Source organism: Anopheles coustani, chromosome 3 (assembly GCF_943734705.1).
Source record: "Anopheles coustani chromosome 3, idAnoCousDA_361_x.2, whole genome shotgun sequence".
In the NCBI taxonomy this organism is placed as follows: Eukaryota; Metazoa; Arthropoda; class Insecta; order Diptera; family Culicidae; genus Anopheles; species Anopheles coustani.
Genome location: NC_071288.1, coordinates 67,776,801 through 67,801,887, shown reverse-complemented (window position 1 = coordinate 67,801,887; position 25,087 = coordinate 67,776,801).

Sequence of the window (25,087 nt, the reverse complement as noted above, 5' to 3'; positions counted from 1 at the left end):
TCATACAGCTGCCCGTCTCTGTCCTCGCTGTGCATCGCGCCACCCAGGATGCACTTGATTCGCTATAAATAACGGAACGCGCGGCGGATGGACGGCCTGGAACATGTTTACCATATTCACCGCCGCATCCCATATTCCTTCAGCGCTTTCAGCTCCAGACACTGCAAGCTCTGTTCGGAGGCGCGAGTTGCAGCCGGTGCCCCCTGGGAAACACCCTCTCCACCGCATCGTGACCGGAAGCGCAAGTCAAAGCCCTGCCCGCCGGTGCAGGGCTGGAAAAGCTGCTCGCTTCGGCAACGGGTACGCCTTGTACATGTCGTGGCGTGGCTGAGTGTTATTTGAATATGCATAATGGATGTATGACGGCATGTTTACAGGAAATTTAACAGAAGATATTTCAGTTCATACCACCCTCCGCCGGGGGGTGTTCGTGTGTGTGTGTGTGTGTGTCTGTGTTCGTGGCACACGAAAAGCGCCCATAAAAGCCAACATTATCCGGGCTCAAACATTTTTCCCCGCCGGTGCACTCGCCTTCATTGAGTATTATTGGAACGGAGCAGTTCGTCCTGATTAGCGTGTGAAAGCCAAAGCAGCGCATCAGGTTCCCACGGAGGCAGGGGATCCCCTGCTCGGTCGGATGGGACTTGTTGGACGTTGTTTAAGGTTAGAACGCGTATAAAACACGTTCCCACACGGGAAACTTAATTCCGTCCGACGTAAGATATATCAATATTTGTGCACTATAGCCTGCATCCTTGCGGGAATGAAAGATAAATTTATATTCTTTAAGCACAAAACGGTACGTTGTCTAACATTGAAAATAAACTTTACGCCAATACACTCCGACAAAATGCATTTTCTTCGAAACATGCTGGAAACGCGGCACACTGCATACGTAACGAGGCGAGTAATCTGATTTAAATTCATCTTCAAACCAGCATGAGCTGCAAGTGAGCGCCAATCGATCTCCCCCGGAGCCCTCGTCGGGGAAAAGGAAAACACGTTGACACATCCATACACTCCCATGGCGCACCAGGACCGATGAGCGTGTAATCCTGCCACTCGGAATGAAATGTATCCTTCGCATCCATGTCAAATGTCCCGAAGTTAGTTCATCCGATAAGTTTGCCGAGACGAGATTGATATAAAGTGCACGGATCAACGATTAAACGACTGGTGCGCGCCGGAGAAAGGCGACAACGAGGACGGCGACGCGGGCGATAAAATTGCAAATGGAGTAGAGGCGTCTTTGGCGCCCGTGGTTGGTTGGGAAACGGTGTCACTGGATGGAAGTTCGATGGATACAGTGAGGGTTGTAAGTGTAAGCTGAGATTGGCGTATGAAGTCATAGCGAATTTATATTTTACAAGAATATTTACTAACATAATATATTTTTAATATAATAGATCCTGCTTTGAAGCAGTTAATGAAAAAAAATGGAAAGCATCATTAAAACTTTAAAGTAAAAAACATTTACACATGTTTAGAGTTTGAGATTGCGTAAGAGCTGATTAGAAAATTTATATTTGAACACTATATGTTGAATAGTATATCGAATGTGTGCCTAGTTAGTTATAAAGTTGGTAAGTGACTTGATCTAGTTGTTGAGATCGACTTTAAAACAGTATAATAAAACATCGTCTGAAGGTGTTCTCCACATACACAAGTAATTGTGTTAATGGTTGGGTTAGGTAATTTTTAAAACTTTTCGCGTGATTATAACTTGACGTCGTTTGATGGAAAGTAAGGTTTTTTCATGTCGTAGAAAGATTAAATTAACTTTATGGATAATTTGAAAAGACATTGAACAGATGACAGAACCAGAATTAGAGCACGAAGATGTTAAGTTAAATTTGATTTAAAATACAAAGGGAACTTTGAAATAAAGGGGAAAATAGACAGTTTGAATGAAAGTAAACACAGAAAAAAATAAACTAAGCTGCTAGATTTAACACTAGAATCCAATCATTTTAATATCTCAAAACGGCTGAAAATAACGCCAATTCCCATAGTGACGTATCCCGCATAACGCATAACGCTTCGAAATGGTCGCGTACGAAATAACGGAACAACGCACAGCACGGAAACAACCTGTGTAAAATTGTAAATTGTAAAAATCCACATCTTCAAGGTCAATTTGGGGCGTCATTTGTTATCTTAAAAATATGAAATTATTTTGTTGGTGACCTAATACATAAGTTGTACATAAGTTATAGCGCATACTTTTTTTCTGAATTTATATGATACATTTTGAAAAAATAAAAGTTGAAAAGGATTAAAATTCGGTTCACATCGAGTGGTACATCAACAAATTAAAAACGCCAAAAGATAGTCAACAAATTTACTAAAAAGTAACAGTCTGAATGTGAACAGTGAAAAATCTTCAAAAATATTGAAGTTACAGGTTTTTTAAAAGACGGGTCAAAATAACCCTTAAAAAGCAACCGGGCTAGATTCCAAAGCAATGTATTCTAGTGTTAAATGATTTGGATTGTTTAGGTCATGTCATGGTAAACAAATTGTTTTCAAAATAATGGCTTTATAAAGATAAGTTTTAAATGGTTCTTATTCGATTCGTTTTATACTTGTCCGAAACTAATAAATAGTGTTCAACAAAAATCCCTCACTGTAAATCGGGATGGAAAAGCAGTAACTCTTGTTGAAGCAGAGTTCCACTACCGTACGTTAACGGGAATTGATTGGCTCGATGTCAGTCGGGAAGTGAGTGAGTGCGTGGTGGTCTGTTAATGCCACATACACACCTCCCGATCCCTCGACCCACACCTACCTTCCGTATCGTAGACGTCCATCTCGATGGACTGTGAATGGCAGTGTTGGTACTGTTGGCGCTGCATGCTGTTGCTGCTGGTGCTGCTGCTGAACAGCTTGCACTTTTCCTTGGCCTTGGCGAGCAGCGGCGAGGTGACGGTCGCCGGAGTGTCCCCGCTCGATCCACCGGATCCCGCCCCCGGATCGCTACTCTCGATGGAAGCCGTCGTGAACCGGGGCGTCGCGCGTCGCCCGATGAAACTATCCCGCGCGGACCGTAGCAGCCCACAGCGCTTCGATGGTTCGCCGCCAGGTGGCGCCTGCGACTCCGACGATGGCGATGATGACGCAAGCGATAATGATGACGCGTTGGAATGGGCGGGGGATGCGGGGTGATGGTGATGGCGATGGCGGAGATGGGGATGGTCCCGGCGGCAGTGGCGTGCCGCCGACGCCGCGGCGGTCCGCTCCCGTTCGCGCTCCTCCTCCTCCTGCCGGCGGGCCAGTTGAAAGAGTAACAAAAGCAAAAGGAGAAACACTAGCACCAGCGGTGGAAGCGGAAGCAACAATACTACTACCTTTACCGCACTGACACACCGCCGATATGTTGTAGTACAAGGAGATTAGGGCTCTGCTGGGGCAAGGGAGGCCAAGGGATGGGCAGGGAGTGGATCTGCAGGGTAACGAGGGGTAATGGTGGTGAAGTCTCCCGGAGACAAAGTCGGCAGTGCTGCTCCGTTCGAGGTACGCGGAACGCCCAGACTTCAGGTGGTCCTCAAGAAGAACTCTGGAAGCAATCGGCAGAGGATGGCTATAAGCCGATTGTTGTGGCTGACAGCGATGCGGGTACTCCACGCACGGCAGGTGATTGAACACGAGCACCACCGGTGCTATATACACTCTCCGGAACCACTACTATTTGTGCACTTGCAATCTGGAATCCTGTAACTCTTCCACAACCAGGGACTATGGTGCTAAACCGAGCCTTCGTTTCCTACCACAATCGTCACGATCGTAACGTATGGTGTTGCACTTGGTATGCACCAGCCTTCCACAACACATGCATGCAGATACACACTTTACGGTACTAGACACACACACAAACAATCGCTCTCGAGGACCACAATATTTCACTTCACCAGGGATTACGGCGGGATTTCCGAACCCCGTGAGCTCCTTTTCCGTATTGTGCCGTACCGATGGTGAACTTCGGTTTTATTCTTTCCGAATGCAATAGACTAACGCATTCCACACAACGCCGATAGTGTTGTCAACTTTCAGACGCTACACTTTTTCTCCACCCGCGCAGCAGGACAAAGCCAATCCTGTCGTTAACTTTTTCGCTCCACTATTTTTTGGTTACGCCTGGAACATGACTGGAACTTTAGGAGAGATTTCATGATTTTTTCTTGTTATTGCACAATTTTTGCTTGCGAGAACTACATCCAGTGCTCGTTATTTCCTTCCTACACGGGTTTCGAACATTTTACAGAACTTTCCACTTTCGGTTCGGATTAAGTTTAACATTGTTCGTCCTATTCAGTGGTATCCCGCGATGAAGAATGCATTTGTACGAGTTTTTTTCGAATCAAAGTTTTGCTCGAGGTTTTGCCAGGCGTCGCGAGACAACTGTCAGCGCCATTTGTGTCTCCATTGAAGTGCTTCATCGATCTTTTACATCATTCTTTCTTTTACATCATCATTTTGGTGCATTTGAAAATCATGTCCGAGATGTTCCACTTGCACTACAAATGTGGAACTTTAACATCGAATTTCGGCTGTTTCCTTAACCGATTTTAAAGTTATTTTATATTCTCTTTTCTCTCTTCACTTTCCAGGAAGGAAGGAAGAAAGGATCAAATCGCTTTACCAAGTCCTATAGACACTATATGAACTTATTCACGATGCTCAGGTTGGGTGCACTCAGAAGTACCAAGAAGTATGATGAACAGTATCTTCGTGGTAGTAGTGATATGCAGATGAGAGGGGACTGCTTTTCAGATTAGATTTCAAAGAAGAAAGGTTCAAACCGTTCAACAAATGTAGTTAAAAAATATACTAAAGTACAATCGTTGGCAATTTTGAACAAAGGTTATGAGCCGTAAAACGTATAAGCGTATCAACTGGTACAAATTTGTTATAATTTTTTTTTTCAGTTAAGAAATAGTGTACACTTATACAACAATCAGTTATAAACAGTTTGTTTCAAATAAAAGCATGGTTATGTTTCCAGTTTAACTAGATTGGAAGGGACAGATGCAACTTCGTTTGTTATCATTCTTTTTTTGTTTCCATGCTTTATATGCTTTTTACATATCAATCAGTCCCACAAGAAAAGTTTGCAAAATTGAACACTCGATTGCAAATATTGTGTGGGTGCATGTAAACGAATGAACCCTATCAGCGGGAGTTTTGATATGAATTGAATCATTCTTTGTTTCAATCCCTCATTTTCAATATGATTATATCATGATTTTCGGTGAAGCTTTTGAACATGCTAAATTCATTCGACGGAAAGCCAAAAAAGTAATAAACGATTGCCATAGTGTTTTTTTTCAAAAATATGTGATGTTTCTTCGTATTTGGCCAGACATGTGCGATAATTAATATTTCAGCAAAATTTTAACGATATTTCACCGTGAAATATTTGCAAAGAGCTCAATATTTCTATGTTTTTGGATAAACTTGACCGTGCACATTCAGGTTCAGCTCACTGCGTCATCCATCCAGTTATTGAACGGTGTCTCAATAAATCCACTTTCTAATGAATAAATTTGTCATCGAACAAACCAACACCCCTTTCCGCAAACCACACAAGTCCGTCTCCTTGCATATTGATTTTCGAAGAGCTGATCAACAAGCACACAAACAACTGGACACACACACGCACAACGCACCGCATTCCACTATGCTAGTTTGTTTTTCTCAGCCGGGTCTGCGAAAAAGCACAAGTTTTCCCTGGCTGGAGTTTCCCATCGAACCGAAAACTAACCGAAACATACCGCAACCAGGCTGGGGAGGGAGAGGAGGGGGGTTCCGCCGGGCGGACCGTATCAAATTGCACATTTTTATTCCATCATCTATCACTATCACGAGCCGCACGGTGAAGGTACGCACGACCCCTGCGGTGTACGAAGCGTGTACCGTTCCCAGGACACACATAATGTATGCAAAGGCATACCTACCTACACACACACACACACAGTCACCGTGCTGCCTCCGGGGTCGGGTCAATGCCAAGAGCGGCGAGCGGGAGAAAATGAACTGTTTTGCTGGCGGCCCGGCAGGAAAAACAACGTTTCACGGGCACCCGGTGCCGGCGGATCACCTATTTGTCCTCCGCAATCGCACATTGTGCCTGTCTCCTGTATCGATTCAACAAAAGACGGCTGCGGGACCAGGCGAAGGTCTTCGGGCGGGCCGGCCTGACTGGCTAGAAAAGGCCATCGCTTGCGCGCTCAATTATGTATTCCTTGCAGGCAAGCTGTTGTTGCTAATATTGCCACATAAAAATAGTCCAACCTCCTACGACTGAAGCGTCTGCTGTGGAGGGAGGGAATACGGGGGAGGGAGTTGCCCAGGAGGACACTTTTTACAAGTTTGTCCAACAAATAAATTCCAAACTAAAACATCAACTCTTCCGTCGTCGCACGGCAGCCGGAAACGGGGCTACGCCTATCCTCCGACACTTCTCTCACACCGAGTTTGTGGAGTTTGTTGGAAGGTAAAGTTACCTGACGAAAACATCACGAAACTCGTTCAAGCCCCGTTCGGTTCTGCCTTCTGCGAGCGGACGATAAGCATCTCGAGCCACGTTCTCGAGCGCGCAATGACCGATTAACGATGTGATTGCTCGAGCAGGTCAAGCTCGAGCTCCTCCAGAGTTCGTTAACGGCTGGGATTTGCAAAGCGGAATACCAACCCGGCCCGAATACGTACGGATCAAGCTAAGACTCGTGGAAGACTGGCTGAATTATTCAGCACGCCACTCACGACATCAAGCGAAGCCGACGGATCCAACGAGGCACTTTTTTGGCTTCAGGTTGAAGGAAGTCGTAGAGAACTTCGGGGGAAGGGTGCGTCTATGGAGGGATACTGACCAGCACGGATTTTATGAGACAATCAACGACTCAACGGAGCCAGAATAGAAAAAGGGAGCTACGGCGTACTAATCATCTCATTTCCGGACCTGATTTTATTCGTTCGGTTCGATATCGACAATGTCTGCCGACAAGTGTTTCAATATAGACCAACTCTCGACAATAGATTGCAAATATCTGAGATGTGCGCACAAGTATGACAGCATGAAATAGTGTGCCGATATCAGGCCAGTGATTCAAGAAATCGACGTCAAGCAATTCATACCAATTAGAACTCCTCGATAAGATCCTGGCGACTTTCAGGACGAGGACTGCATGTCGACTCAGGTTCGTGCCATTCGCCACGATGGAAATGGAACTGTTTCCGGTACCGCCACCATGCAAGCACAGGCACGAACGCGTGTACTACATGCAGTTTCGCAGGCAGCAACCGTCGTCACCCCGGGGCGGCGGCCATCATCTGGTTTCCGCTGCTGAATATTAATGTGCCTGCGAATGGTCCTGCGCTTCGGGCGATGAAATCGTCCGATAATGAAGCGGATTGCCGGAAAGTCCAAGATAGGGTAATGGTTGCTTCATACGGCCCGCTGTAGCCAAGCGTTCGTGCACGCAAACCCGCGCACGGCCTGTGTTAATGAGTTCCGTGTGCTTCCACAAACGCTGCCCCGCTTGGTCTAACCTCGGCCTGTCAACAGGTCCATCGAAAAGGGGTCGGATAGGCAAGGACAAGGATCAAGACGAAACCCCGAGCTCCCAGAGAGGTTCGTCAGTCCGGACGGCGATGGCACGCAACTCGCCCGTCGTCTTCGGTGTTTGACTTTGGAATGATAATATTTTTCACACCGATCGGGGAACTCCAAGACCAAGTCCGGGGAACTCCCACCCAAGTACCGGGCCGGCTTGACTGACGTGGATCTTAATGACCGACACACGCAAAACCAGTTCACGGGCGTGGAAAAAATGGCTCAAGGGTGTTTCGCGGGAACCTTCGCCCATCACAGTTCTCTGAACCGTCGCTTCCGTTCACTCCACTTTAAGAGCTTCGCCAGGAGGAAGTAGAAGTCGAGCGTTGGCGTACGGTTGAGCCAACGAAACAGAGCTTTAAGGCCAGTTTTAGGCCCCCCCCCACAGAAAAATGCAACATTTGGCACTCGGCCCAAAAGCGCGGAGGAGTTCGCGCGTGGTAGTGTTTGTCTACAGGGCTGGTCTTAAGCGGCTGTTCTGGCGATGGAATTTATGACGCAAAATACACGCCGCTGTTGTAGCACCAACAAATTGCTTGTTAATTCGTTGTTAACAGCAGTTTATTAACTTGTTGATGTCACTTGTTGTTTTCGTACGCTTTGATTTACGCTTCCATTCGTTTGTCAACAAATCATCCAGGATCATAACTTAGGCTTAGAACTTTTAAAGAAGCCTAAAAGCAATTCAATCCTCCAAGTCCAAAGAAACCATAGCAAAAAACTTCCACTTTAGAAACTCATGTGAGGCAAAGCCGCGAATGGGAGTCCTTCTAGCCTTGAAGTAATCACTCACCAAGACGCTCATTACTAGCCTTGGTTGAAACAAATAGAAATGAGTTCTCGTATATTCCTTTCGCGGAGCTGATTGCATGCGAATGCCTGATTAGAAGACGATGTTCCGGTAAAAGCCGTCGGCTCTAATCAATATCGAGGACGCCAGGTTTTACCACAGCTCCGTTTCGCTTCGCCGTTCCCCACGTCCCCATACCGTGAAGGTGCGTTTGTTGGTGTAGGACGCTTGTGAAAATAGTTCGAAAGAAGCAGAAAGAAAGTGCTCTAGGAGCTATAGTAACGGCGACGCTAGAAAGTAACGGCGATCCCGGCCAACTTGGTCAGAACTGTGGCCAACTTTCCTTCCTCTCCCGTCCCCCCCGTCCCTCACCCACCGAGCCAACTAAGCCCAAGGTCCAAGTGTTGAATAATTAAATAAGTCAATTAGTATTGAAAATTGATACCACGGTACCCACCGGCTGGCGGGACGGGGTGCGGTCCACGGTGGTGCCACGGACTGCTTTTCCTGTCACTTCGGGTTACGCCAGTGGCATCGGTTCACGAACGGGAACCACTGCTGGGTTTTTTTTTCCTCTTCCTCTGGCCTCTAACGCCCAAAGGCCGCAAGCTGAAGCTTTCCAATCCATGCGCTCGCCGATCCGAACGATAGTGGTTCACTGGTCGGGGGTTCGCCTGGGGCCACCGGGAGGTGTCGGAGAATTCTGGGAAATGCCACAGCACCCCCTCCCCCTCCTCGTCCCTCTTGACCCCACCCGAGGCTAAACCATGGACTGCAAAAGCACAATGTTGTAGTGGGTAAAGCTGGCAAAACCCATTGAATAATGTTTGTTCCCACGTGCAAACGGACGATGGGACGATGCGGAAGGTGGCGGTAGTAAGGGTTAATTTGAGGGACTGACTTCATTTTTTCCTGCTACTGCCATGAGATTGGCGTTGGGGGTAAAAAACGTTTTTTTTTCCTTTCGCTTTTTTCACTTTACACCTGCTGCTCTTCGATTGGTTTACTAACATTGACACAGTGAAATTTAATCCTCTACGAGAAATACTACTTATTGCATGCAAAGTAGCGCCATAAAGCATATTTTCTCCTCTGGAAAAGAATTTTAATTGAAAAAAAAAGTTTGCCTCTTTTATTCGAACAACTAAAAGGAAACTTACTTAAACATTATATGTCCACGATAAACTAAAAAATGCAATGAGAAAAAAATCAGAATAAGAGAAAATTGTTTCCAACCGAATAGAAGTATGCAAAAAGGACAGTATGCAGAAGAAAAAGTATGCAGACAAGACAAATTGTGTACCAAGCAAACACTCGTTGGTATTTTACCGAACCAACCTTCTTTTTTGTTATTCACGAATTACACTAAAACCAACAGTTTAAAGCTCTTCCGCAAGCGATTACATGTTGTGTAGCCATGATTTGGTTTTTTGCATCTCCTCCCCGGGTTCACTTAAAAATAGCGCCAACATTGTCCTTCCGTTATGTTTCTATCATTTGTCCCAACACGAGCGGAAAGTGAAATAAAAAAAAGTAGCAAAACGCCTTCGGAGCGTTGGAACGGAGTTTTCTTACGGACCAACCGGAATGGAATCTGACAGTAACACGTACCGGGCATAAGTCGATGTTCCTTCGTTCTCGCTCGCTGGAATCGCATTTGCCAAATGTTTTGCATAAATTGCACCGGGGTTTTCGCTCGCGCCGAGCACATCCTCCGACGCGAGTGCCGCCGCGTTCTAGATGTTCGCCAGCCAGCCCGGGAATGGCGGAAGTGATATTTTTCGTGATCGTAACATTCTGACGTTTAACGGCCACGTGCCACGAGCGGGGAAGAGATAGTTTTGCAAATTTAAAGAGCAGAAAAAAAAACCCCGTTTGAGTGGGGAAGACAATGTGGCACGAATTTGTTGAATCATTGAGTACCTTTTACGGGCGGTTAGGAAAGTTGATTATTATTCTCTACGATTTTAATGTCATGGAACGAAGCTCCGTAGACAATTGAATTGGTTAAATATTTCAGGCTTGTTTAATGTTATTTTTTAAATGTTTACTTCAGTGGATATCGTTTCATCTTTTGCTACGGCTTATCATTCTTCTTTCACAACTTTCATTCCTACTTAATCCATATGAAATGTTTATTTTACATTTTTGAAACTTGAAAGTAGTTCAAGACCAGTTACCATCTGCCTGTTTCCGCAGACAAACTTTCAAACAAAACCCCCCTGGGGAAAAGTGGTAAATCAAAAGAAAATAACATTTCCATTTTCTATCAAGCAACGGGTCTCAAGTGCCATCGTCTCTGCGCACATTACCAACCGGTTCCATGTTCCCGGCCAAGAAATATTCCACCACTGAGGTGCACAATTTTGGCTTCGTCGGTGCCTGCTCCGCTTGCCAAACGACGCTCGGGGAAGATCGTGTTTTCTTTGAGCACAAAATCATCGCACTCGAGCCCGTAAGGCTGGAATAACAATGCAAACCACCACCACCATCACGACCGCCAACTACTGGTGCACTTGCAACCGAGCTCCGGGTGAAACTAGTTCGCAGATTGTTCGGGCGAATTGAAACCGTTATCGTAACGGAGAAAGGGAAAAACCGGAAACATTTTCCTGCTTAAACAAGCAACACAAAGTTGCACAGAGCGAACGCTTTTATTTGCGAAGGAGAAAAAAAAGTTCGCTTCGCTGGAATCTCTTCTGTTTAATGGATGCTTGATTAATATTTGATGCTGAGATATTAATAAGGGTTGATAGGGGGTGCCGGTGATCCAAGCACTTAGCTGACAGTTTGTAAAACGCACCCGTGGAAAAGGATGCAATCGATAAAAACAATCACAGAAGCTTCGTCCGGCGGGACAAAAATAAACCTACTTCCGATAATGGTTCTCGCCTATTCCTTTATTTTTATCGTTATTGTTATTGGACGCTTTCGATCGATAATTTATCAAAAGAGGTAACCCATCCTCCCAATCCGTCCCATCCACTCACTGGGAGGTGAGGGAAAACTGTGGCATACATAGTGGACGCTGCAAACTTCTCATTTCAGTGCGTTCTCACGGCAGGAACACGGTAATGGGTTTTCGGGAAGCGAGAAAGGTTGTTTCTTTCATCCTTCTGCTTGCCACTCTGGGTCAGTTGTTGTCGAGAATGTGTTCATTTTTCATCCTTTACTTGCGCAACCCACACACATACACACGCGCGCACAATGTTGAGCCATGGCGTCGCAGCGGAAGCAACTCGAGCGATGCCAGGATTTGGTTGCACGGGAAGGTGGCCCCAAAAATAAACTTTCCAAGCTACCGGTGGTTTTCCGCAGCACCGGAAAAGCACCGGCTCCCAGCTCCGGCTCCACGGCGGAAGCTTAACTAGGGACGGGGGGCGGATTCTGTGGGTTGTTTCTTCCCTCCGAACATCCCTTTCGATGAGGAATGAAACATCAAATTAGATTTATTGTAGACTATCAATTTTTTATTCATCCCCGGGATGTAACGGGGCGCTTACAAGGGTTGCTTCCGAGCCGACAACATGGGAGAGCAACTTTCATCAGCCTCGATCGAACAACACACACACACATACACACACCATAGAGCGAATGAGATTTTGCCCCGGTGCTGAAACCTTGTCATGTGTGTTTGACACCTTTGCCCCTCGAGGAGGCCTTTAGCTTTCGACTCTGTTCGAAGGAACGAACAGATAAAACGATGGCTCGATGCCGAGGTTTAGTGGTGTGCGAAGAGCCAGTGTGTCGGATGGCTGCAATGAATTCAATTACAAAAGTTAGTTTAATTACTGCTACGGGGTTTGAAATTGAATATTAATGATGCCCAAGATGGGCCGCAAACTGTTGACGTGTGGCAGCAAGGGGGGGAGGGGGGGAGAAGGATGACGGTGAATTATGGCAATTTTCTTACTTCAAGCCAATAATAAAATCCAGTGATTAAATTATAGAAGTTTATTCTCGGGCAGCAGTAAAATGTGTACCGAGTGCCTATCAATTGGGAAAATAGAAAAGTTTCATTTTAAATTTTCATTTGAAGGAAAAACAAGGTTCCCAATTGCTTTCAAGGTGAAGCAAATACTATCGTGTACATCTCGAGCAGGGAAAATCAAATGAAGCAGCGCAAAGTACACCCTCAAACACATTTATTGGTGACGTTATTTGCATTTCGTCTCGTTGACGTTCGCGACTTTCAACGTCATTTTGTGGAACCACGTCACGAGCCATCTTAAATGGTTCTCTCTTCGGAGAAGGTGCACGGAAAGTGTCCTTGGCAGACGGAAACAAACGTAAGCAAGCGCAAATACCGAAACGGAAGGAGATGAATCGCTGACGGAGCTTCTCCATCGGCCAATACGGCAGGACGAATGTCAGCTTATCCTTTTTTGATGAATTGAAGCTGCTCCTCAGCGGCGCTGCCGTACATCGTACATGGCTTGACCGACATTTGGCAGGTTTTTGGGTTTTCGTTCCCATTTCCGAGGCCAGCTCGTTGATTTGCGTTGAAATGTGACACATCGATGGGAAGGCGAAGTTGTCGCTTAAAGGATATTTAATTGGTATTTTGGTAAAAGAAAACCGAACCTTGAAGAAAACTTACACAAGTTGAAAATGGACCACATTTTTTTGTTCAAAGAATAAAAAGAGAATATGTCTTATGATGTTTTTTTCTTGGCTCTGAAGAAAGCTTAAAAGATGAAACAAAACGCTTCACCATTCAACACAACTTCAGTACCATTTCACAGAGCAATATTTCTGCTTGAATTATGACGCCCGGCGATGTTTTTTTTTCTCCTACCTTGGATACTTGTTTTTTGTCCCGCCAGAAGCGAGACGCCGCGTCCAATCCTCATTAGCTAATTAAAATTCATAGCATCTGCTCGGGAGCAAATGCAACATTCACGTAGCAGTTGGAACCCATCCCCCGGGGAATGCGAAATTCGTCCGGACATGGTGCTGCTTATTGTGTTTTTTTAACGTTGTGAAGGATGGAAAATAGCCACACTTATCGAGGCCATACCCGAGTGGGATGATGAATAAGCAACTGAAAGACATGAGAGACTTTGCTGCTGTTTTGTTATTCACGTTGGATAATATTTTAGAAACAATTCGCTTTGGTTGCCTTTTGATTGTAATTTTTAGAAAATACTTGCAGTAAACATAGCAGTTAGTAAATTGGGTAAGATGTAGACATGACGCAATTACTTCCGCTCCACAAATCTTCACCACAAACTCTAATGAAAATCAAACCCCAATTCGTGTACGGCTTACCGGTGGAGGCATTCGACCTTAACCGCACGCTTGCATAAGCTTTGGTGGTAAGATTTAACGATCGGTTCGCCGCAGAACGCACCCCTTCGAGGCGATCAAGGAAATAACGGACGGCCCCCCCACCCCACCCGGGCGAACGTGCTTCAATTTAATTTAATTAAACGTGACCCTGCTGCAGCAATCGGTAATGCAGCTGAAGACGAGCCGGGCAGCAGTGGCGACATCTCGTCAGTGTGAGAAAACAGGCCCTTGACAAAACGGCATAAAGCGCTCGGGCGAAGTTTTATGCACCATTTGGAAGCCACACCGAGGGAAGCGGAACGTACTGATACCGACAACAATCTAGTGCGAGAATAGTTTGAGCCAACTAATATCAATAAAAACAAACCCTCACACACCCAGGCAACCACAATTACTCCAGTCGAAATGGCGCTCTAAACTCAGCTGATATGCTACAAGCAATCGGATAATGGCGCTAATGAAAAAGCTCGTTGACACTGATCACGTTCGAAAGCCTGTGTCGAGTCCAAGTGCTGCAGTAAAACACTTTACACAAGAAACCATCACATGAAAAAACAAGCAGAAAACAAGAAACAGTTCAACTTTCAAGTAATCAAAGAAATTCAACTTCACATTTACACTTTCAATTAGAAATTGTAGTGCTTTTCTTTGGTCTGTCATTTGACTATAGAGAAACACATTGAAATTATACACACTGTGTTTAGACCAACAAGTTGTAAGACCTATTTCAAACACCATCCACAAAAACTGTTACACCGGAGCGTAGGATCGTATGTCCTGCTTCATCAAGGATGCACATTCAACTGAACTGTGAGGCAAAGAGTGGAGTGATTTGAGTGTATCCTGTTCACTAAATTCCTGGAATCTGTTTTCGCCAGTTCAATGCTTTTGATTTTAATGTTTTGTTAATTATTGTATGAACGGTTGGTTTTTAGATTAAAGTTTGTCGTTCCAAAGCACCAAAACAAAGTAGTACATTAAGGATCGGTTTTTAAAATCCAAACAACTCGTTGCCGCAGATAACTTTAAACAGCTTTTACACTGAATGCATATAGCAACAAGTATTTTAAGCACATTTAACAATGTTTCTACACTGCACAAGAACGGTTTGAACTGCTATCGTCCGTTCACGATCCGACTTTTCAAAAGCAAAACTGCACATTCCTCTGTTTTCCTGTTCGTCGACACTCACGTTTGCAAGCAGTAACTCACGGCGTTCTGGCGTGATAACACACACACACACACCTATTCGAGTGACCGAGAGAACCTTCCGGCGGTTAGGGGACTGCTGCCGTCGACGGAAACTTTCAAACTGACAGCCACTGGCAACGTTTGACGCTGGCGAGGTGACGAGGCGACGATCGTTGTACGGCGCTACGTACTCCGGGAGCAGCAAGGATATTGCCATCCTGACTGTATCGTTGTTGCTTCAACGAGCCACCCCGAACGTTATGCTGCGGCTTCACATAGACACACACACACCTACAGCAATCGGACGGAGCACAAGTGTACAGGTTGTTTGTTTTTTCGTACATTAAATTAACTTCTGCACTAAAGTTTACAGACAGAACCGGGTGGAAGGATGTGATTCCCGGGCAAAGGTGAGAGGTTATTAACAATCGTCAACAGTGTTGGTTTCGTTCGACAGCTTGCATAACATAATATTTTTTTGCCATTCCAAACGTGATCATTTGATAATCGTTACACCACTTTAACATTGACCGGGACATGCATACATTATAGCGGTGTGGTGTGTCAATATCAACAATTGATTAGCAATCAGTGAATTGATGTTTGATTATGCTGTTTTCGCGTTGAAATGGAGAGATAAATTATTCCGCTTATTTCTACTTCGCTTGAAAAAATTCATTTCAATGTGAGCGATAGAAGCCATAGAGGAAAGTGGCAGATTAATTAACAAAATAGGGGTTTAATAACTCCAATGTAAATTTCCAGCTAACAAATAAGTTCCGCTATGCAGCTCAACCTGTTTTTTCAAACTGTTCACGTCTGGACTAAATTATACTCCTTGACATGGATTTGCCGCAAAATGGTACCCTGGAAACAAAAGCGCTTTCGACTTCCGGTTCGCAGGATGTTGAACGACAATCCGCTCTCAAGCGTAGCACCTCCCAGGGGGAGAAAAAGCAAAAACCACCCTCACCAGTCCCTCGAAATGCATTTTACGACAATTGTTTTCCCTCGCACAGCTTTCCAGTTCTCTGATTTTTTTTTTCTCTTCCAGTTTGCAGGATTCTTTCTTCCGAAACCCTTTTCATTAACGCGCAGTTTGTTTGCCCGCAGCGCGTTTATTCTTGCACGGCAAACACTCGGTCGACCGCCCTCTTTGGCGATGATCGTTCCATTGCTGCGGAGATGCAAGTGGAAGTTTTACCTCATCAAGCGGGAAAAAAGTATTACTGCGCTAACCTCAACTACTTTACGTTAAAAGATAAAAGGAAAGTCTCTATTGTTGCCCATCATGAAAAAAATAACAAACCACCGGGCGCCTCCATCGACGGAAAAATATTTATATTTTATATATTTTGATTTTATTTACGAAAGAAAAATTAAATCTACTAATGACATTTCGATTGATGTAATTGAACCTCGGTAGAAAACCCGAAAGGATAATGAACGCGGGAAAGCTACAGCCAATATTGGTCGATGGAGGCGCCTGGTCGTTCTCGTGATCTTTCAAAAGCGCGGAACACACGCACGCTCGTATACAACGGTGCTTTTGCTTCGTGCAACTGGATGATAAATTCACTGACTGATTGCCTTTCAGACCGGTGACAGCCAGCAGTGGCGAGGTGCATTAGCGCGCCTTGGAAGTGCAATGTGTCGCATTGGCGGAACGATGGTTCTAGCGGACGGGGGCAGGAACGAACTCCCCCCCTATTGGAAAAACCGTAGACAGACAGCACACGATATTCCGATTTGCCCGCAGAAAACCGGCACTATCACGGAACGATTAAGCGAAGTCACGAACACGACTGCACGGGAACGAAACCAACCGCCAAAACCCGAACCGAGCAAGCCGCACACACGCCAGCAACCAGTGCTAAACCAGAACTGTGCCTCCAGCGCTGTGGCTCGAGCGCGTTTCTACGGGTTTTCCCACCTTGCGCAAGGCAGGCTATGACGACACTCCTTCGCGCGTTGCCCCATCCGCCGTCCGCCCCGATCCACGTCACGTCGATTCGCGACGTCATCATTCGCTGCCTTTCACCCGCGCTTCTTCGCGAGGAGGGTTGCGTTGTTTTATTTCTGCTATTTACTTTTGCACCTTTAACTTCCAGCTGCGTGGAAGGAAGAAAGGAGCGGTGCGGGGGGGTTGGTCCGCTTGATTATTACGTTTGTGCGATGGAACTGGTCCTGGCGGAATTGGCGAGAACGGATTTGTCGGGGATCGATAGACCACTTTCCGCGGAAAGCGATTGTTCGAAAGCCCCCGCTTAAAAAACCCGCTGGAGAATTTTCTACTCGCTTCGAACCTTCACGTTCTTCCATGGCTGAGTTTGAAGATCAAATTATTTTCCTTTTTCACAAATCAGCATTAGATTTCTCAACAATCACACGTTTTGCGAAAGAAAACCGAAACAGATTTCCATCGCTCACACACTCTTAGCTCTAATGCATCACCGATTTTTCAGAAAACTTCACAATGAAGTGCAAATAAATCCATAATCCACGTCTGATTCAAACACGATGTTCAATAGCGGGAAGCACTCTACTGTAAAGTGAAGTCCTTTCTGACGTAAAGATAATTCCTCGGTGCGGGTTGTCTTTCGCTTGTTGAGTAAGGACAATGTTTATTCATCCAACTTCCAACACCACCCAAAACGCTTTGCCCTTTACCGACTCACGGTGGACACTGATCGACAAAACCGTTCCTTCCGTTTGCCTTGTTTGGCCTTCTCCCCCTCATTCGAAGAAGGATAATCCTTCATTGCTTCACCGCGCCGCAGTTTGTTACCATGTTTGGTGAGACGGGTAATATTCTCTGTCATCAACATAAAATATTTCACATTTATGTAGATTATTATTCGCAACATTTTTCCCGCGCCATAGGACATTGGTCATAGACGCGGTCCAATTTGAATGGAAGGGAGGTGAATTTAGCATCCGGTGGATAAAGGAACGTCCCACAAACGGAAGCGAAAAGACCTCGGTCTTCTTTCATAAGCAATGTCCTTTGCGCTTATGCGGTGACTTATTTGTATATATATCTTTCTTGAGACGACCACTTCGTCACTTTTGACTTTTCAACAGCTTCTTCCTCGACCGCACTCACTTTCCCCTTTCTTACTTGGAATCAACCGAACACTCGTAACGAAAAGCGACTTCGAACCGCACTTCACACCGGTCATAGTACGACTGATGGCCATCGGCGGCGAGGTCGTCAGCGACCAACAACCACCTACAAATTCCAGCTCAAACCGTCCATCAATCGTTCAATCTCGATCCAGTGCGGTCAAGCCAACCGTCGGTGGTTGTCAACGCTTTTTTCCGTTCCATTTTCCATCTCTACACACACCCACGGGCCGGTATTTTTCGCCCTCAATATTTTCCCCTCCCCAGGTGGGGCCGGAAGGTGATGGCGGGGGTTGCAAACGCACCTTTATTATTGGCTTTCCACGCTCGTACGCTTCAAGCTGAAGGTGGGAAAAGCCCGGGAGTGCTAGAGGAAAACCAAAAAGGGATGAATTCCTCGGGGTGAAAATTTATATTGTAAAAAGGACTCCCCAGAAGGAATTTCTTCCCATTTCCATAAACTTCTACTCAGGGGGGCGGAGGGGGGGGGGGGGGGGGTTAGAATAATGAAGGGTTAATAGCAGGGGCATGCCGGTGCCGGTGATTGGAGTTTGATGGGATTTCCCATCCTGCTCTCCGACGTGGGCCGGGATTTAATGGGATGTGATTAGCATGTTTTGAGCCCGACTCCGGAATGCAGTAGCTATTTACTGTAGCCGAAGATTGTTGTATTTGACAAGAGGATAAAGTTGTTTCATGTTAATCTTTCATAAACTGTTCATGCTATACTGATTATAGGTTTATGCTTTGGGTGAACCAAATAAAATATTGAAAAAAATGCATTTAAACCCCTTCACAGTTTCAGTGTTTTTGGAGATTTTTTTATGATTCATGTCAATACTGTGTCAAATTGGGTTTAATTGTATCGATTAGTATCACATAAAGGAATAAAAATGCAACATTAAATGTATTTAACAATCGTTTATTCTACCGTCCTATGGTAATTTTCGATTAAATGGATGCATTTGTCAATAGCTTTCGTAGAAATAAAGGGTCGTTAAAGCAAGACAAACGATCGTTACTCACTCAAACTAATTTCAAGTTTCAAGGTATATGAAAATAAGCAATCGTTTATTTTTAACCATCGTTAAAATTGAACAAATAGCTATGTGATTCCATCTAATGTATTTTTGAAGTAGGTGCAAAACTAGTTGAGGAAGTTCATTTACAAATAATCAAAAACCCAATCACACCTTACATCAGGGATGTCAAACATACGGCCCGCGGGCCACATGCGGCCCGCAAGCACATCGGATCCGGCCCGCGACCCCTTTGAAACAATACATCGAAAGTTTGGATCTTTGAGTATTAGCTATTGTTTGAATAGCAAAATGTTTTTTGTTGAATTGAATAAATTGAAAGAGAATTGAACGAACGTCAATTTCAACAATTTCTATAAGAAAGTGATATACAACTTTGATTCACATCACGCCGATATATTGCGGTTGACAAGCGAAAAGATTTCCCACAGATTTTCGAGACAAGCGAATAAATAGTGTTCCTACAAAACAAACGTCATGAACTACAAGAGCATTCTATATAAAATAACAGATGTGGAACAATAAGTTAGCTGTAGTAATAATGCACATTTACTTTTTTTTTAATCTTTACCAAAATGCACAATACTGTTAAAGAAAATTTTACGGCTTGGCTCGCGAACCTATTTTGGGGCAATATGTGGCCCGCGAGGTCAAACGAGTTTGACATCACTGCCTTACATTATTGAGACTCAAAAATTCGGACTGTGTTAAAACGATTAAAAACAGTAGAACATAGCATCGTTACACAAATACGTACAACTACATTCTAGTTGCCCTTCTTTTGACACAGCAGAGGAAAAGATAACGATTACTTCCTGTTCTTGGTACGAAGTTTACACGCAACCAAATAAACGAGCTCAAAATCCATCTATTGCCAGCCATGATACATGACATAACTGAACCGTTTTTTAAGGGAACGAAAAACTCCTTTTTTTTGTAAGCCACATCGACGAACGTGTCGAGCGTTTCATGCGCACCGAAGGTTAGGCAAAGGGCTTCCCGAAATCATCCAGGCCCGGCGACACATCGGTATTGGGGTCTCTCGTTTCACAACTCTCTGTGGCACGACAATGGGAAAGCAATTTCCCCATAAATGCCTTCCGCTTCGAGCCACGAGAATGAAAGCGTTCTGTTGAAAGGAATATCGCCGGATGGATCATCCAATGCGACTAGGAAAAACCCCGCACCCGAAGGGGATGGTCGAAATCAATTATCAGCACCGCTCGGTGCTCGGCCAAGACACATTCCGACGATCCGAACGTTCGGAAAGAAAATGGGATTCGTGTTGAGAAATGGGGAAGCGGGTCGGGGAGCAGCAATTGTTTGGACCGGCTTTCTCCAGGAGTGATAATTGTTTCCTTTCGCGCGATTGTGTTTGACCAAGCACTCACCCAAGGTGGGGTGTTTGTATTTCTCTAGGTTTGAGAATGCGAGAAGTGCCTGCTCGAGTAGACTCAACGTAATGAAGCAAAGGATGCGATTGCCAATAGCAGTTCCTTTCGAACGCATTATTTCGAGGCTCTGGAGAATGCTAACGAAGGTACCAATCAAGTATACACAGTGTTTGCTGTTGGAATTCTAATAATAAGCACTCAATACAAACAACACTCAAAGACAATAATAAGGTTACCTGTTGCGAGTTACGCATGAGTGGATAACATGTCAGTCTTCTAGAAAAAGATGTGATTCCTTGTCGTTTGCTTACCTGCAAAAGAAAAAAATATCAAATCAATATCTTTATATATAGGGTAAGTGCACCCATAGTGGAGCTAGTACCAATAGTGGTTGTAGTAGAATAAAATCCTAGCTCTACGCAGATATATATACAATGGAGTTATTTGTTCTTCTATGAAATGTTCTTTGATCTTCTGCGGAGTGTTAAAAAGATGAACCATCTCATTCCGTAATATATAAGCTCCAAAATTCATAGTTTCTAAATAGGTTGTACCAACATGCTGCATTCCTTAAGAATCTATAACGAATGTCATGATTTCCTTAAGGCTATAAATCACTACAAAATCATTAAAACCATATGATTTCGCTACTTACATACTCCAATATAATTGATTTATACGAACTTAGTTCATTTTAGCATAATTTTATTGTATTTTCATAGTTTTTACTATAGTGCCACTATAGGCACAAAAACCCAAGTTGTTCCTATAGTAGCCATAGATTTTTTTACAAGTATATTTTAGTTTTATTCCGGTTTTGGCCAATATAATCAGGTAAATTTAGTGATTTTATTCGGTTTCTACAAACTAAACAAAGCTGAACTGGAGAGAAGGCTCAGCAGAAGAAGCAGAGGAAAGAAAAAAGAAAGCGGGCGAAGGATACGCTATAAAGCATATACTATAGTTTTAGCTGCAATATTCATAGCATTTTTTATGAATTAAAATTGGACATATTTCGGTAAAACAATACAGTCTTTTCAATGACAACGCATTGGTCAAGGAGTATTTTACCGTTCTGTTTGAAATATGCTTCAAAAATAAGTTATAGTCAAAATATATTCAAGTTTTTCGTACTACCACCACTATAGGAACACGATACCACAACTATAGGAACCATACCACCATAATAGGAGCAACCGACTAGGAAGAAAAATACGCTTTTTTTCGTGTATTTTGTATGGTTTACGGTGAAAATAGATGTTTTTGAGAAGAAAAGTCATGTTTCGATCATAATTGATTCAAATATGTAGAATGTTGTGTTCTTAACACTCATAAATTACACCTATTTGGTATTTACAGTACTAAGTGCACCACTATTGGTACAGTTACCCTATCTATAAAAATCAATGTTTGTATGTTTGTGAAGGTGAAACTCAAAATCAGCTGGACCAATATTGATGACGTCTTCGTATCAATTCCCAACGAAGACTTCTGATGATTTGTGTCTTTTGACCCTAGGAAGGTTTAGAAATAAGAAAATGTGAAAATTCCAAAGAAAAAGTCGGAAATTTCAAAAAAATATAAAACCGGCTTTTTTCATATAAAAAAATGTCTTTCTTTTTGTTTTCTTTTAACTCAATTAAGAATTTATAAAATGAATTTAAAAAAAATCAAGAAAATGGAAGAAAACCAGAATACTCGAAAAAGCGCTTTTTCCATGATAAAAATCACATAAAACTTAATGTTTCTTTGTTTAGAACGCTAATACTCAAAATAGGTTGAACCAACCTTGAAGTTGTCTTGGAATGATGTTCCTTTTTCCATATAATAAAATCAAATACACAATTTACAACTAAAACTGGGAAACTCAATCTTAACGATGTTGTGGGATCAGTTGTTCCTTTTGGGCTAAACAAAATTTAGGGAAGTTCAAAAATTAGAAATGAAAATCAGAATTGTCTAATTAGATCTGTACTGGATCGTGAATTGTAACGTGAGCGTTCCTGCAACAGAACACCTAGGAATTAGAAATGAACAAATTCCCCCTGTTATTTTGCAATACCCTTCATCCAAAATTGAACTCATTATAATTGTTTATCCGAACTTTGTCGCATAGTATCGAAACTACGATTGGTTAAGTGCACGTGCAATTGTTGCTGCCTTTAAAAAACTGATGCCATTGGACCTTTGCACCCATTTAAATTGTTTGATCGTGTTGTAAGTGGAAAAGTCAAGAATCGTTTAGCTGAACTTTATTACATTCTTTTAATTTGCCTGATATTCCGTGTCTTAAAGATTGATTTGCTATTGATATGTGTCAACATCACCGAACATAAAGTGCTTCCTTTGAGTTCCAACGCTTTGTTATTTCAATAGAAGCGTATTATTAATTTTGAATGAGGCGAAGTTTGTTGGTATACAGTTTAAAATGTCAAATAAAGTGTAAAGCTTTGTTAAATAATCAGAAATTTTTCATTTCCATATCGACCAAGTACAGAAATAAAATATTAAATATTACTGTTTGCAAATATCTTAAAACAATCAGCACCCTGTGTTATAAATACATAGACCGGTGCTGAGCCTAACATACCAGAAGTAATTTAGAACCTGATGCGGGTATGTGCGAAAATTTATTTATTCCGCCCCTTACTCCGTTCAGGTTTCAAAATATTTACTAGCCTTAACCACACCACCCTCCGATTACAACGATCCAAACACTCAAGACAACTCGCCGCTCCGGTGCGAAACATAACAAATCAAAGCTCAACAATACCGATTTGCTATGCCAAGGGGAAGCAAAAGAGAAAAAAAGGTTACTCGCCCTTCACTACTACTCCATCATCATCAACATCATCATCGTCATGAACTGGCGGGGATTTATTTTTCCTTTAAAGAGTTCTCAAAAGAACCTCGCGGTTCGCTTACCCTGGGCAGAGTTGATGTTGGTTGATATGTTCGTAAGATGTGGCAAACAAAGCAAAGTCTGAACTACGAAAAAAAAATCAACTCCTTAACTAAATCAAACCAAGTTGCGAGTTGATGCGAAATGGTCGGGCTGTCGAACATGACGAGGGTGCGCGAGGTGCCATTTTTGTCGGCGAACCAGAACCGACAGCCCGACGGAACCGCCGGTGGTGGTTTTGGGACCTCCCCGGGTACATGACGAAATGGCTGTAACGTCGTAGGTAACGACACGGAGCACGAGCAACAGTGTAGTAAAACAAAACCATAACCGTCAGCCCCGCATGAAGTAGGGAGGGCTTTTCCTGCGGGTTTTCCGTCGATCTCGGCTTCTTTTTCACTTCTTCTCTTCGTTTGGAAATGTGTTTTTTTCCTTCCATCCTTACATTTAACGGGGTATCCTTGATCGGTGGTTCACATCATAAACGAGTTCAGGTCGCGTCCTTGCGCTCTAGCTGAAGGCGTTAAGAAGCCGGCGGAAAGAAGTGTGTATTGCTATGGTTCTTCCACTAAAGGAAAACGAAAAACTCTTAAGCAGATTCTGCCAGCAACGATCGCCTTTCTTCTCGCTGTATCAAGATTGCCGGTTTCATTTGCATCCACACTTTCGTTGCATAAAAAGAAAACTAAAATTTTATGTACAACACAAGACATGTTGTTGAATCTCATTACCACAAAATATTTAAGAATGCAGGATTTCCACCTGTGCCTTGCGCTTTTTATGACCAATGTTCGCAATGTGGAGCATTCAGAATACTTTGCTTTCAATTTGTATAAACTTGCAAAGTACTTAAAATTTTAAAAAATTCTAGTATTAGTTCATTGTGGTAATCATTTTAGGCAAAATTTTATTCATTTTACCCTCACCGTATCTGCAAAAAAAGCACTTAAAAGGATTTTAACTTGATAAAATATGACTGTGGTCATTCATTTTGGTCATTATTTTACGATGAAAATGGTTAAATGAACCTTCAACATGTTTTTCAAAAACTGCAAAACTCATAACGAATGCGGCTTGATTAAATATAACGTTATTGATGGTTTTCCTTTGGTCATTAGCGAAAAGAATAAAGCCTTCCTACTCAATATTGTAGCTTACATGAAAAGGTCATAATAAAAATCGCAGACACAACAGGGGAAAATCCCAAAAGAAGAAGTAAATAAATTATCTACCCCCTTTTGTGAAAACGAAAACAATATTTATGCTCCAAACAGGATAATCATATAATGTCGTTTAATCCGGAAATGGATTTTTTAACATGAAAACCCGACTTTAATGCAACCGTGCTTCAGGCAGAACCAACGCGAATGAAACGACGTTTTTTTTATGCCCTACAGCAGAACGCGCTTCTGTCGATGGATGAAAAGGAGCAAAGTATACAGTGTAACCAAAAAACAACACGAAAAAAAAAATTCCACCAGGCAAGAAAGCAACAACGATGTTGTTCGCTGATGAATTTTCAATTTCCGACAAATGCACGCTGCGTTACCGAGCGCTGCGAAAGCAATCGAAAATGGGAAATGTGATAAACTGCTCTATACGAACGAAAAACAAACGAAAAGTACATTACACAGCTGGTATTGCGTATGCACGAAAGCCTCTTGGACAGAAGGGTTGTCAATCGAGCAAAACCGTATCCCTTGCGGTAGATTGTAAATAAAGTACGTTTTGATTGACCTG